Below are 12,286 nucleotides of genomic sequence, written 5' to 3' on the forward strand. Positions count from 1 at the left end.
TGAGCGGCCAGGCGGTGTCCCAGGAGGGGACTCCACAGTGACCTCAGCCCATTGTGGCCGCTGACACATCCGCACAGGCATCAGACAGGCAGGGCAGTTCCTCTCACTGCGGCTTCCTCCTCTCTGTCCCCTTCTCACTCCTGCCTGTGTCCACCAGCTCCCAGCTCTGGGCTGACTGCACCCCATCTCCACCAGCCAGGGTGCGTGGGCACCTTCCCAGGTGAGCGGGGTAGGGGGTGTTCAGTGAGTAGGTGGGCGAAGGGAAGCCAACAAGAGGTGCTGAGGCAGCAGGGGCTGGCCACAGTGGGGGCCATTCATACCCCTGGGCCCGAGTGCACCAGGGCTGGAGGGCCCTGGAGCCAGTGGGCCCTGTCACCTGGAGACGGCTGCTGGACAGAAGCCTTGGTCCCTGGGCGAGGAAGCCAGCCACACCAAGCCCCCAGGGTGCAGCCCGGAGCCAGGGGAACATATTCCGGCCCCACTTCCCTCCTGCTGACTCCCGGCCAGGGCTTCCTGCCTGTCGGTGCGGCAGAGTGGCCTGGGGAGTGTGGAGAGGGACACTGGGGGCCAGCTGGAGCCCGACAGCATGCCACCCTGCTGGCGCCCTGGGCTGTGGATCTGGACTGTGTCCCCAGGCTGTCGAGGGTGGTCCTCCTGCTGACTCGGTAAGGGGAGGGAAGCTCTACCCTAGGCCAGCCCTCCCCTGCCAGCTCAGAGGTGGGCGGGTAGGTGTTGGAATGAGACATGTGCGTTTGGGAGGTCCTGAGCAGAGGGCTTTGGGACACCTCCACTTGTCTTTGGGGCCCCTGAGGCTGCCTGCCGCCCCCAGCACCCCTGCTCTGTGAGTTTCCGGAGCCCCAGCTCAAGTGGTCTCCAGCGACTGGCGGGAACGAACGGCACTCCCTCTCTCCAGCGTTCACCGGTGTCGGGACATCTGGGCAGAGCTGGTTGCCCCTCGAGGGTCCTGGGCCAAAGGCCCGTGTTCCTTCTGGGCTCCCTCCTCCACGGACGGGGCAGAGTGACGGCTGCTCTGGGATGAGCCCCAGTGGGGCAAGGAAGATGGAACCCCTAGGATGGAGGGGACCCCAGTTGCAGTGTGCGTTGGACCGGAAAGGTGACCTGACCCTTGGCTCCTGTTTCTCCATGGGCCGATGAGTGCCAGGAGAGGGGACGAGAGGCCGCAAGTCAGAGGCACCCAGCCAGTTCCTGACCCACAGAAGCTGCAGGATACTAAGTGTTGTTTTCAGCTGCTAAGTTTTAGGGTAATTTGTTATGCAACGATAGTGGGGGACACTGTCATCAACATTTGGAAAGGAGGAGCAGACCTGGGTGTGAGGTGGCAGTGGGAAACATCAGAGTCCTGCCTGTGGCTCCAGCAGTGGGACAGGGAGTGCCACCTGCCTGTAGGGGGCAGCGTCCAGTGGCCTCACCAGTCACAGGTTGTCCCAGTTAGTGCTCAGTGCCAAGGCAGAGAGCTGGGGGAAGACTCCATTGGGGTGGGGGAGGCTGGGGTCCCCTTTCCTTTCATTATTGACTGAGCTCAATGTCTATGTTATTAATAATACATGCCTGATGGTGATGTCTGTGAACGAATGTTCGCCTCTCAAGTCTAATTGTTCTGTTGGGCATCCCTCCCATAGATCCATCATTCCGTCTCTGTTCTTTATTTAGCAGTTTTATTGCCAGCGATTAGTAATGGCATCCGTTGGAATCCCTTTTTATGGGGAAGATTCATCTCTGTTTACTCAGTGGGGTGAGTTTGGAGGGTAGGGTTTATGGGGCAGAGCCTGGACCCTGCTGGCCTCCCTCACCCGGTGGCCCCTGGTCCCCCATGCCTTCACACCTCGGGCTGCCCCTCTAAGCACCAGCCTTCCCCTCCTGCAGGCTCCACTCTGCCTGTAACACCTCTGAGTCCCCTCCCTGACCTACCAGCACCACCTCCTAACACCTAATTCTTAGGAGGTTTTCAAAGCTGGGCCATGTTCCTGTAGCAGACCCAGGACCTGGGGAATTTGCTGCTGCCACCACAAAGTCTAGGATTCCCCATTGCCCGTCCCACTATTGCTGCCCGCTCTGCTCAGGTCTCAGGCATGGAGCTTTTTAGCTTTGCACGAATCTGCCCTTCTGTAGCCGTGGGCCTCGATGACAGCTTGCCTCTGGGCATTGCCCAAAGCCTGCAGGACCCAAGGCCAGCGCCGGGGGGTGGGGTTCTCATCCTCACCGTAACCTGCCTGGGCACAGGGCGTCTTTCCCAACGCACCTGTTCCCTGCGGACGGAGAGGCTGTTCTTCCAGGTGTGTGGAGAGCGGTAGGGGAGGGCGGGCTGATGGCGGGCGAGGGAGGAGCTTGCCTGTGCGGATGGAGGTGTCCGCGTGTGCCCGGGGTGGGGATGAGGCTACTGGGCAGGAGTGGCCTCTCCCTCTGTGCAGGACGTGGGCCTGGCTGAGCATAAGTCCTCTTGAGTTGGCCTCGCATTCCTGCCGCAGGACTCCTGCCTGCTTCCTCGCACTGCGCAGTCTGCACAGCACGGCTGGGCTCTGCCTTGGGGATCATGGTGTTGGCAGAGCCACTTAGGCTTTGCAGTTGAGAAACCTGGGACTTAGGTCCTAATTCCACTCCACGTGAGCACAATGACCTTGGCGTGCACAGAACTGCTTGGGCCTCAGGTTTTTCTTCAGCACAATGGAGATACCTGTAAGGGGCTCACCAGGCCCCTAAAAACTGAGCCTACCTCTTCAAGGCAAGGAGGGGTGGCTGACCAGAGCACACAGCCTCAACTTCTGCCTTGCAGAATTCTCTTCCTGCTCTCTTACTAACCAGCCGTTGCCTCCACGCTGTCCCCAACTGCTGTCCTCTTTTACCCTAAGCACAGATACTCCATCTTTCCCCTATTCCCTGTAGCACAGTGGCACATAATAGAAGACAGCTGGATATTTCATTGCTCTGAGTTATCTTATTGCTGAGTGACAAGTTTTCTCATAATTAGTGGCTTAAGACACCAGTGCTTTATTATATCTCACAGATCTGTGGGTCAGCAATTTAGGAATGGCTTGGCTGGTGGCTCTGGCACCAGATCTCTAATGTGGTTGTCCTGGGGCAGTGGCTGGAGTTGGAAGGGTGAGGGTGGGGCAGATCAGGGCTGGACCAACATCTCCTTCCTCACGGGGTCTCAGGGGCTCTCCCTGTGGCCTACCCATGTGGATACTTGGGCTTCCTCACAGCATGGCATCCTCAGACTTCTTACTTGGCAGCCCTGGGTCCCAAAGGGAGAGATGGCTGGGTAGAAGCTGTATACCACCCTTTGTGACCCAGCCTCAGGAGTCATGCAGGGTCACTTCTGCTGCACTCTGTGAATGGAGGCAGTCACAAAGGCCTGCCAAAGGGCAAGGGGAAGGGACACAGACTCCTACTCTTAATGGGGGAATGGCCAGCTTCCAGGACAGCATATGGAATGGGAAATGCTTTTGCAGCATTTTGGAAAACACAATCTGCCACATTCATCCTACAGAGAAATGGACTGCAAAGAGACCTGTGACCTGGGGCCATCGGAGCACAGGGTAAATGCCCCTTCTTCAGCTTGGAGACAACAATGACTGCATCCCCCTTGGTCGCACCCATGGCTGCCACCACAGGCAGCAGGTCAGTAATCCCCACCAGGGACCGTCCGTGTGCCCAGTCAAGGCCTCAGGAAGTGAGGTCTGAGAGCCAGGTTGGCCTCGTCTCCGTGCCCCAGGCCTTCTTTTCAAGATCCACCTCCTGTCTAAGGACCCGCTCCTTTCCCCATGATTGACACCAGGAGACACCCCCTTGCCCTGGCTCCATCTGCCAGGGAGTGCTGGCCCAGTAGGGGAGGCGGCTTTATCCCAGGGCCCACAGAGGGTGCTGACCCCTCTGCTGATGGGTCCGTGGGAAGTGAGCAGGGAGAAGTTCTTACTCCTCTGTTGCTCTGACACTTCCCCAGTGAGGTCCAAGCCTCCCCTTCCTGCCTGGTGCTGCCTGTGACCTTACCACGCAGCCCAGGGCCTGGGGGGGTGGCGTCTGGCTGGGCTGTTGAGCTGCCCCTGGTCTCTATGGGTTTCAAGGGGCCTTGGACCCTGCTTTGTGGTTGGAGGTCTGCCATCTGTTGCTGACACTTGCCCCTGTCCTTCTGCCTCCCGCTCTCCCTCCCTTCTCCCTGCCTCTCTCTCTCTCTCTCACACACATACACACACACACACATGCATGCACGCATTTACTGAGCTCTAACCATGTGCTAGGTGCTTTGGCTATAGCAGAGAACAGAACAGACAGAGACCTCTGCCTTCTACGGCTTATATTCTTGTTGGGAGGAAAGAGACAATAAATAGTAGATATGATTTAATACTAAATTACTTATTGCTGTGGTTTGGAGGTTTGTTCTCTCCAAACCCCATGTTGAAATTTGATCCCAATATTGGAGGCAGGACCCAGTAGGATGTGTTGTGGGTCATGGGAGTGGGTCTTCAGGAACAAATCGATGCCCGGCCCCCAGGTGAGTGAGTTCTCCTTCCATTATACCCCTGAGGGCTGACTGTTAGAGAGAGCCTGGCACCGTCGCCTCTTACCATGTGATCTCTGCACACACAGGTCCCCTTCTCTTTCCGCAGGGAGTGGAAGCAGTCTGAGGCCCTCTCCAGATGCAGTTGCTCAATTTTGGACTTTCCAGCCATCAGAATCACAAGCCAAACAAACCTCTTTTCTTTATAAATTGTCAGTCTCAGGTGCTCTGTTACAGCAGCACCGCAGGTGACAAGCCCTGGGGAAGTGGCAAAGGGGGACAGAGGGTGGAGCGTGGCAGTGCTGGCGTGATGGATACTGGGGTGATGGCAGACAGAGCCAGAGGGTGACAGAGGGGTTGGGAGCCCTCATGGGTGGGGTGCTGGGTCATTGCACGGGGTCTGACGCTCCCCCTCCCAGGAATTCTGGGAGCCAAATCCCTTTGGCTCTTCTCTTGCCAGACGTGGGCAGTCCGGGCCCGCCCGGAGCTTCAGGTGCAGCCTACAGCTCCCAGCGAGCACTGCTCACAGAGAGTGACGGGCGGCTCTCCGCCCGAGCCGCAAGCCCGGGCCACGGCCGGGGCATGCCTCCTGCTTCTGCCTCAGCAAGGCTGCTCCTCGGCGGCCGTGGACGCCCCTGCCGAGCTTGTTCCTCCCGATGCTGCTCGTGGAGTTGGCGCAAGGAAGGAGGGCGTCACTTTTTCCCAGTTAAGCCACATTTGCCTGGTCGTCTGAACCCATTTCAGCCCCTTGGCCTAGGAGTCGTCTTGTGTTAAGCCCGGGCTTCCGTGCGTGTGACGCTCCAGCCGCAGCCGCAGAGCCCGAGCCTCCCAGGTGCCGAGGGGCCTGCACCCCCGCAGGTTTCCTCTCACGGCTTTTCCAGGCCTGCTGGGTGGGAGGAAGCGCAGTGGGTATGACCTCCCTAGCCTCTAGGAACGGGAGGGACTTGCCCCCGGCCATCCCAGCCGGGCTCACGGCCGTCTACCATGCTTAGAGTCTGCTGCAGGCAGTCCCTAGGCTTCAGTCTCTGTTCAGCAGTGAGGGGCTGTGGCCAAGGAGACCAGAGAGTGATGGTGGCAGTGCCTGACACTACTGAGCACTTCATGGGTGCCAGGCACTGGGGATAGTGACAACCTAACCCTTACCACCATTGTGTGAGGCTGGGATCAGCATGATCCCCAGTCTACAGACGAAGATACTGAGGGTCAGAGTGGCCGGCTCAGTCACTGAGTAAATAGCGATCCAGTGGGGATGTGAACCCAGGCAACCTGATTCTAAGCTTGTGCCTTAGCCCCTCACATGTGGGGCCTCTCCTTGGCAATGCCTGTGAGCTGCCTCTGCGGTGGGTGTGGGCAGGGGTTTTCTCTGCTGGCATGTTTGGTCACTCGTCTTCAGGGCTCCCCTTGGGAGAGGAGGATCCACCTCCTCTCAGACTGCCTGACTGAGGAGGCCAGACACGTGTGGCCGCAGCCGACATCTTGATTCAATCTCATGAGTGACCCTCAGGCAGAACATGCCGCTAAGCCAGTCCTGCCTTCCTGACACATGACACCGTGAGAAAATACAGGCTTTTTGTTTTAAGCCACTCTGTTTTCGATGCTTTGTCATATGTCAATAGATAACTAAAATAGCGCTTGTGTTAATGCATGTCTTTACAAGCAGTGTGCTTGGATCGCCATCACTCCCTGTCCTTGCCAACACTTGGTACTGTCAGAATTTATGATTTTGCCGATCTGATGGGTTGGTGATGCCAGTTCATTTCAACTTTAGTTTGCTTCATATACTTTAGAGCTCTGTCGGTAGGCATATGTCGTTAGGCACATTTATGATCGTTATGTCTTCTTAATTAACTAACTCCTTTATCATTCTGAAATGTCTCTATTTACTCCTTGTTCTAAAATCTTTTACCAATCTTAATACAGCCACTCCAGTTTTCTTAATTTTTTTATTCTTCTGCAACTTGAATTTATCCTATTCCTGTGAACATTAAATCAGTGAGAGTGATTTGTATTTGCGTGTGCAGTTTCAGTTCACTTGTATTTCTTGCTGTATGACGTTCAACTGGAGAATGTTCTGTATTCTGTATTTCTATTACCCTATTGATTCATAGTTTATTTTGTTTTACTTTAATTTTTGCAAGTACAACCAACCTCCAAAACCATTTTTGTTCTAAGAGAACAACAAAGTTTTAAGCATGAGATTATTTCTATGGATATTTATCAATTTCATGTCACTTGTACTAAGACACCCAGATGAGAGGCCTGATCAGCACAGAATGTGCACAGCGTGGTTTGGCTGGTGAAGCCCCGCAGTGGACAGATGGGAGCACCTTGGTCTTGTCTAGTGGGCACGAGCACAGTGTCTGAGGCCACTCACTGGATGTCGCTTCGTGCATGAGAAGTTTACTCAGATATTTGCCTAATAATTAGATTAGCTGTATAGCTGCTAACATCTCAAATTTACTAGAAAACATCAAATTACTTGTCAGTTAAAAGCTCTATAAACAATGTCACAATTTCTTCTTTACCCCCATGTTCTTTAAACAAGGTACTGTCAGCTGTACATCTATACCTGTGCATCTGCCTATCTACCCACCATGGATCATCCACTCACCCACCTGTCCAGATATCTAGATATTTTACTAAATTGATGAACATAAGTTGATATAGTTGATAGAACTTGTTAACAATGCATATAACACATAAACAGCAAAGTGCATAGCTCGTAAAACTCAATGCATTATCTCAAAGTGAACACACCTGTGTAATCACTACCCAGTCAGGGAAAATCAAATCAAATTACCATCCTGCAAATTCCTTCCTCAGTCTTTCCTCTCCATGCTGCCCCTCCCTCTGTTATCCAGCTTGTACCTCCATGAAGAATTTTTACTTCTTTTGGATGTAATGCAGACGTTTCAGGCTGGCTTCTTTAGCTCACCGTGGCTGAGACTCCCCTGCGGTGGTGTCGATTGCAGCCGCGGTCCGCAGGATCTTGTCGCGTTGTAAGCTGTCGATGAATGTGCCACAGTGTTTGTCCATGCTGCTCATCAACTCCATTTACGTTGTTATCAATCTGGGGTTTTACAAAGAATGGTGCTAGGAATATTCTTTTACCTCCCTCCCGGTGAGCACATGTATGCAGTTCTTAGACGCATACCTTGGAACGGAACTGATGGGTATCGGGGACTCAGGAATCAACTCTAGCAGGTAATGCCACAGAGACTGCACAAATTTTCACTCCCATCAACAATGCATAAAAATTCCCTTTGACAATACTTCGTATTGATAGTTTTAAAATTTTAGTGATTCTTATGAGTGTGTAGTAGTACTATCTTTTTTTAATCAGGTTTTTTAGAAATAATTACAGTAAAAGTTGGCCTTTGTAGTGTACAATTCTATGAGTTTTAACACATGTATAGTTGTAGAGCCACTACCACAATCAAGGTATAGGACATTTCCATTACCCTCCAAAATTCTTTTGTGTTGCCTTATAGTTAAACTCCCTTTAAACTCTGATTCCTGGCACCCACAGATTTGTTCTCTGTCTCTATACTATGGCCGTTTCTAGAATGTCATATAATTGGAATCATATGGGACTCCATTTTATAGGTGGGCTATTGAGATTGGCTTCTTTCTTTTGGCAAAAATGCAATTGAGATTCATGGGTGTTCATTCCTTTTTATTACTGAGCATCATTCCCTCTTTCTCTTTCCCTCTCCTTTTGGGTAAATTATTTTCTATAATTTTATTTTACTCCACTATTGGTTTAATCTCATGCTTTGTTTCTTTAGTAGTTGCTCTAGGATTTATAATTTAATCCATAATTTAAAACAACCTCCCAATAATATTATCACACTTCTTATGCATCATAAGAACCTTACAACAGTATTCTTCTCTTTAGCTCCTTTTGTCTTTAAACTATTTTCACATATAGTTTACTTCTGTTTATATAAATCCCACACTGCATTGCCATTACTTTTGCTTTAAACAATTAGCTTTTAAATATATTAAATGTAAGAAAAAAGTCTTTTTTAGTTTGCCCATGTATTTACTATTGTTAGGAGTTTTTAAATTCTTTAGTGTACAGGATGTACCAAAAGTCTCCTTACAAAGGAAAAATTTTGTAAAATTTTTAATGAATATTTTGTGCATAAAGGTACATTTAGCTATAATTTCCCACTTTCCCTTATGAATGGTGACTTTTGGGACACCCTATATACCCAGATTTCCAGATTGACATCTGGTATCATTTTCCTTCTGCCCGAAGAGCTTGTTTTTGTATTTCTTGAACTACAAATCTTCCAGAGATAAGTTCTTTTCGATTTTTGTCTGAAGGACTTTATTTAACCTTTATTTTTGTAATATATTTTTGCTGGGCAAAGAATTCCAGGTTGATGGAGTGTTTATTTTAGTACTTTAAAGATGTTGCTTTTTTGTCTTCTTGACTGCATAGTTTCTGGAGATAAGTTTGTTGTAGTTCTTACCTTTGATCTTTTAAATGCAATGCATCTGTTTCTATGGCCGCTTTTAAAATTTTCTCTTTATCACCAGTTGGCATGGTTTTCTTTAGATTTGTATAGCTTGGAGTTTACTGAGCTTCTTGGATCCCTGGGTTTATGTTTATTATCAAATTTTGAAAAATCAACCATTATTTCCTCAAATTTTTCTCTTCCCTTTTTCTTTTCCCCCTTTGATTCCAATTAAATGTATATGAAACCTCATGATATCATCCCACAGGCCACTGATGCTGTTAACTTTTTAAAAAGTCTTTCTCTATGTGTCTCATATTATGTAATTTCCATTGCTATATCTTCAAATTCACTGAATTTTTTCTCATTGTCTAATCTGTTAATTGCATCCACTGTATTTTCATTTCACATTATTTTATCTGCAGAAATTATATTTGAGTTATTTTTTATAGCTTACATTTCTCTCATTATGCTTATGTTCTCCTCTACATTTTGGAACATGTGGAACATATTTAGAATCACCGTTTCCATGCTCTTGCTGCTAGCTCATCGTTTCTTCCATTTCAGGGTCTATTTCTATTGAATGAATTTTTTCCCTGGTTATGAGTTGTGTTTCCTGCTTGTGCGTGCCTGGTGACACCTCACTGGATACTAAGCACTGTGAGCTTATTATGTACTTATGAGCTTATTCATGGAGTATGATAAAATCATTCTTAAGCAGATTCCCTTTGATAACCAAATTACCATTAAAAGTCCAAAAGGCTTTTGGTTTAAATCAGAATGGCCCAGTTGGGTGGGCCTACTGATGCCACCTTGGAGGGACACACCTCGCCTGGCTTGCTGGAGTCTCTGCCCAAAGGGCTAATTTGTAAAAAACAGAAGTTTATTTGGCTCATGGTTCTGGAGGCGGCGAAATTCAAGATCAAGTGGCTGCATCTGGTGAGGGCTGTCTAGCTGTGTCACAACACAGTGGACAGCGTCACCTGGGTGAGAGGGCAGTGCCTGAGAGAGGGAAGAGGCCACATTCATCCTTTGACCAGGAACACACTCCCTCGTAAACAAACCCACTCCCAGGGTAACAGCATTAATCACTCACAAGGGCAGAACCCTCATGACCTAATCACTCTTTAAAGGTCTCACCTATCAGCACTTGCTGCATCGGGGAATGTTTCCAACACATGAACTTTGGGAGACACCTTCAAACTATAAGACTTAGCATCTTCTGCCAATAGAGTGGAGGACTCAGATTCGTTTCAAATACGACATGGGCATTTTGGAGGGGATTTATTACTTCTTTCCCTTGGCTTCTGGTGGCATCTGCCCCACCCCTCCTCCACACAGAGTGTAAGAGGCAAAGGTCTTTCCCAGGGCGGGGTGGGCCAGCCTTGTCAGTGAAGACAATATGCTCTGGGAAGAGTGTGGCCTGGGTATTTTTGAACAATTGTGCTTAGCTGGGGTCAACTGGTTTCAAGTTTTGGGAGCCTCGAGAACATGCTTAAAAGAAGCTGCTGGAACTTTTGGGGGCATCAAAAAAACCTTTGTGTGGCTTATCCTAAAAACTCTAAAAGATACCAGTTTCAAAAACTGATAGAAAAATTTATTGAGATATGAAGATATCAAGCATCCTGTGGATGCTCTAGAATTTTTTTTTATTTCAGAATATTATGGGGGTACAAATGTTTTGGTTACATGAATTACTTTTGTACAGTTTGAGTCAAAGTTATAAGTGTGCCCATCACCTAGATAGTGTGCATTGTTAGGTATGAATTTACTCATCCCTTCTTCCCCCCAACCTGTTTGATTTTCATTGAATTTTACTACCAGTGTTTGATCAACACTACCATGAGTGTTGATCATTTAGTTCCAATTTAATAGCGCATACATGTGGTGTTTGTTTTCCATTCTTATAATACTTCACTTAGGAGGATGGTCTCCAGTTCCTTCCAGGTTGTTACAAAAGGTATTAGTTCACCATTTTTTAATGGCTGAGAAGACTCTATAGTATATATATACACCACATTTTATTAACCCACTCATATTGATGGGCACTTGGGTTATTTCTACATCTTTGTGACTGTGAATTGTGCTGCTATACACACTCAAGTGCAAGTGTCTTTTTTAATTAAAAAAATGGAACTCTTCATGAATTTGCATGTCATCCTTGCACATGGGCCATGCTAACTTTCTTGGTATCATTCTAATATTAGTATAAGTGCTGCTGAAGTGAGCACTCCAGAATTCTTTAGAGCTCCTCAGTGGTTGGTAATGTTCAAATCCTACTAGCGGATTTAAAGCTAGATGTGTGGATATTTTAGATTGTGATGCTATTTATCTTTTAGAGACAGTTTTGCTGTTATAATATTTATTTCTCCATCTATGGAACTAAAATTATTAATAGAAAGATTCATTGGTGTGAGGGGAAATGGGAAGAGAGAGAAAATAACTACTTTAGTTTACTCTCCTGGTCCTGAAGGGTAGCACCCCTGATTTTTCCTAGGTGACTCAAAAGTTAAAATCCTTCTATACTAACCTGGCCTTTCCATGTGGCAACCAAACAACGATGAAATACTTCAGAAGACTGTAGTCTGATGCTGAGTTCTCCCCATGGTAATAAACACAGAATTCAGGAACTTTCACCGTGCTCGCTTAATACAATTTGCCTAAAGTCCTCTTCCTAAAACCAAATGATAGTTTGGTTCTAATGTGGGTTTTGGATGTTGTTGTGGGTGCCAGCAAGCCCTTTTGGCTGCCTTTTGTTGGCAGATGTGGAATTTCTCATCAAAGAACATTAGTGAAGTGTGAGTACTTACCTAGGGGTGGCGTCGTGGGGCACCTGTTCTTGGGCCTTGGGTCCCTGGGACCCATCTGTTGGGTGCAGCCTGCCTACCACACAGGGGTTGGGGGAGCAGAGCACCCATTCTAGCTTGGGACTGGAGCTGATCTACGTGGTGTCCAACAACCAGTTGAAAAAAGTGAAGACATTGTCAAAATGGCTTTGGTTGCTGTCCCCAAAGATTAATTTTTCTGGCTTCAACTCAACAATTTACAACAATTCTACTGAATTCAGTGATGTTCACTGGTTGCCTACTTTGTACCTAGCACTGTGTCAGCCGCTGGGGATGCAGCAATCGTGTGGACAGGCGGGATCTTCCCTCCAAACCAACTGCTGAGTGGGCGAGGGAGACAAAGGGCAGTAGGCAGCTACAGCGATGGGGGTACACAGTGCTGGCAGACTCAGAAAGTGAGGCACATGCTAGGAGTCAGGCATCAGGGACTGCCTCCCAGAGGACACAGTGTCTAGGCT

At 48.6% G+C, this 12,286-nt stretch overlaps 1 non-coding gene across 1 annotated transcript; it reads right to left on the reverse strand.

The window, feature by feature from the left end:
• Positions 1-11,106: 11,106 nt before the first annotated feature.
• LOC142875765 (U6 spliceosomal RNA) lies at positions 11,107-11,213 on the reverse strand. The gene has a single exon (XR_012923058.1). It is a non-coding gene; the product is annotated as a U6 spliceosomal RNA (small nuclear RNA).
• Positions 11,214-12,286: the final 1,073 nt, after the last annotated feature.

This window comes from Microcebus murinus, chromosome 14 (assembly GCF_040939455.1).
Source record: "Microcebus murinus isolate Inina chromosome 14, M.murinus_Inina_mat1.0, whole genome shotgun sequence".
Lineage (NCBI taxonomy): Eukaryota > Metazoa > Chordata > Mammalia > Primates > Cheirogaleidae > Microcebus > Microcebus murinus.